Consider the following 3,513-nt stretch of genomic DNA (forward strand, 5'->3'; position numbering starts at 1 on the left):
TAAAAAGGCTACTCCTTCGATCTTGTACCCAGCAAGAAAATGCGCGAACGCGGCTTTCGCCTCAATCCCTTGCTTGTTCGCTTCGCATAGGCTACACAAGCGGTACACTTCACACCAACCCAATCTCGAATCAAAAAGTGAACTACAAGCAACTACATCTGTGAACTGGGAGGGACGGAATCCTAGCTACTAGGGTAGCCTGAATCTACGCTACCAGCTTTCTTATTATTCAATTTCCGCTTCGCCCTTTTCCGGGGAGCAGGACAGAGAGCCTAAGGGACAGAGAAGAAAAGACTACATCGACAGGAAAAGATTTTCATTGGGAAGGCTTCTTTTCCTCAACTCAACATTCTTCTCTGGGTCAAGCCAGCTAGGCCCTCTTCTGTCTATCTACGTAATAGAGTGCCATCCCGCTTCTGCCAGAATCGAAGCCAATACGTGGACGCTTAAATGATTTGGTTCACGTCTTTCAATGCCTTAAGTTAGTTATTTTCTTACCCGAGTGACTGAATTCCATAGTTCATTCCTCAACCGGAAAGATCGTCCCAAACTAAAAGAGAGTCTACCAAACCCAAACAAGGATCTTCCCAGCCTTCCACCAAAGCCACAACACTTCCTGTATCACCATCTCCGCTCACAGAGGGATAAGCGGACTAGCCGGCTGAAAGGCAAAGAGAAGAACTGCCTACTCAATTACAACTAACTAACCGCCTGAGCGAATTGCCGATCTCTTTCCCAAGGGATGATCTTCCTTTCATTCAGAAAGGCCTCCATCTTGCATTTTCACGCGCTCAATCGGAATTGGTTAGGTAGATGTGAGGAAAGAGCAGTGCTTTATTAATAGTCGTGGGGGTCTGTAGGCCCCATTGTCTTGTTGTTGTGTAGCTACTATTTTCGAGTGTTGGAGCTGAGCTGATTGGAGCTCGGGATTTCCTTAAGCGAGTTCAAGGAAGTGACGTGAAGGTCACCTTAGGTAAGGAGCTGACGAGAGAAACAGGTCTCCACGTCTTTTGGTAGTGGAGGACAGAAGGCGGACTTAATTGAGTTGTGGTCTTGTTGGGGGGCTCTAGTAAGGTATGGGGCTTTCAAAGGGGGGAAATTCACCCAGTCTAAGCCAGGCAAGCAATGCAAAGCTAGACGAACCCAGACAGAGAAAGATCGGGCTTTGGAAGCGGGATGACATAAGGACTATGCACAATTCCGTCACGTGCGGGTAGACCAGAACGTAGACCTGTCATTCCTTAACCGGGATGGTAAGGCCCTTGAAGCTGAATTGGATCAAAGGCTGCGCATCTCGCACCTTGCTACTTATTTCGTAACAAAGCGAATGAGTAATCGAATGCCCTAGCCCGAAGAAGTTGAAACTGTCCTGGAATCCCTACTCGCCCATGTCGGGATTCAACGGCTTGTTCGAAGTCCGAATGAATGGATAATACATACATAAAGAATATGAAGCACAATCTCCAACTCTTAACCGGTGGCATCTTTGCTTGTTCCTGATGCTTCAATTTATGTAGGGCTCCGTCCCGGAAGTGGACTTCTCTTCTCCTTTCGTTCTCTTCCTTCTTTTTTGGTTAGATATTAATAAATAGTAGTGCTAAAAGAGTCTTTGTCAGTACGGAAAGCTAGTCTGATTATTTTGAATAGCATTCTTTTTGCCTATCACTTTCTTTTTTGATACTCCCTTCGCTCCCCTCTTATCCAATCAACCAACTGTCCCAGGCCGGGAAATAGCGTTCCCGGAAGAAGCTTTCGCCGCCCCTAGCTCTTAGCTGTCTCCTTTCTTTTAGTCAGAGGTCAAAAAACTGGAATTCGACATCAATGGAGAAGAAAGCAGACTTGTTCGCTCACTCTTCTTGCCAAAGTGATTGATCTCTCTTTCTTTTCGGACTGGTATTCCCGCCGAGGAGACCCGCCCCGACCTTGATTAGCTCACTCTTTTCTTAGCTGGTCTTTGCTTTCCAGTGAACATTCTCTTTCTAGAGAGAACTGGTGTGCACCAGAGCTGGAGCAATTCATGGAAAGCATCCTTATATTCAAGAACGGAGAGTCTCATCTCCTGGGGCCTGACCCTGTGATGTAGAATCCTTTGCTCTTTCACGCATTGATCTTGATCTGGTGTATGGAGGATCAAGTCTTCTACTAAAAGGATATAGGGATGCGGATTAGGGAAGAGATTTGGATGAAAGCAAATCCACTGTCGGGTGGATCTTCATGTATGGAGGAGCTAACTTGGATAGTGGCTTGAGAACATCTCTCTCATCTTTTGGCTGGGTGCAGATGGATTCGGGGAGGGAATGAGTGGAACTTTACCACTCGACACGGAAAGTGAAAGAACTCCATTACTAAATGGAGAGGATCAGTGCTATTCAAATGTCTAACCTACCGATTTCGGTGATACATGTAGGGCTAATATGCTATGCTTTATTCCTTTCATTTAGCGGTATATAGGAAAGGTTCTTTTTGGCAATAAATATGCCAAAAGCCTTGGAATGCCACCCGGCCTTCACAATGGGCATCCCCGTTTTTGGTCCAGTGGTACTGGCTTGTCGAGAACGTCCGAGCTTGATGTTACTCCCGACTGCCCGATTACGACCCTTGATCCTAACCCTCGGAGCGAAGGAAGGGTAAAAAGCCACCTACAGACGCTTTACGCCCAATCATTCCGGATAACGCTTGCATCCTCTGTCTTACCGCGGCTGCTGGCACAGAGTTAGCCGATGCTTATTCCCCGGATACCGTCATTGTTTCTTCTCCGGGAAAAGAAGTTCACGACCCGTAGGCCTTCTACCTCCACGCGGCATTGCTCCGTCAGGCTTTCGCCCATTGCGGAAAATTCCCCACTGCTGCCTCCCGTAGGAGTCTGGGCCGTGTCTCAGTCATCCCACGAGCCTCTTATCCATTATCAATTCTCATTCGATCACGGCATCCAAATAGAAAAACGCACATTGGGTTTAGGGATAATCAGGCTCGAACTGATGACTTCCACCACGTCAAGGTGACACTCTACCGCTGAGTTATATCCCTTCCCCTGCCCCCATCGAGAAATAGAACTGACTAATCCTAAGGCAAAGGGCCGAGAAACTCAACGCCATTCTTCTTAAACAACTTGGAGTCGGACCTTCTTTTCACACTATTACGGATATGAAAAGAATGGGAAAAACAGGATTCAATTGTCAACTACTCCTATCGGAAATAGGATTGACTACGGATTCGAGCAATAGCACATGATTTCATAAAAACGTACGATTTTCCCGATCTAAACAAAGCAGATTTTCCATAGATTTGGCTCAGCATGTTCTATTCGATACGGGTAGGAGAAGAACCCGACTCGGTATTCTTAAAAAAATAGAGAAATCAGAACCAAGTCAAGATGATACGGATCAACCCCTCTTTTTGCGTTCTTGCGCCAAAGATCTTACCATTTCCGAAGTAACGAGTTACAGTTACATCTATTTTTCTATTTCCATGCAAGAGTTCTTATGTGTTTCCACCCCCCCCCCTTCGAGACCC

Source organism: Gastrolobium bilobum, unplaced genomic scaffold, assembly GCF_033153095.1.
Source record: "Gastrolobium bilobum isolate Gb01-03AN ecotype WA unplaced genomic scaffold, APGP_CSIRO_Gbil_v1 utg68377, whole genome shotgun sequence".
Classification (NCBI taxonomy): domain Eukaryota; kingdom Viridiplantae; phylum Streptophyta; class Magnoliopsida; order Fabales; family Fabaceae; genus Gastrolobium; species Gastrolobium bilobum.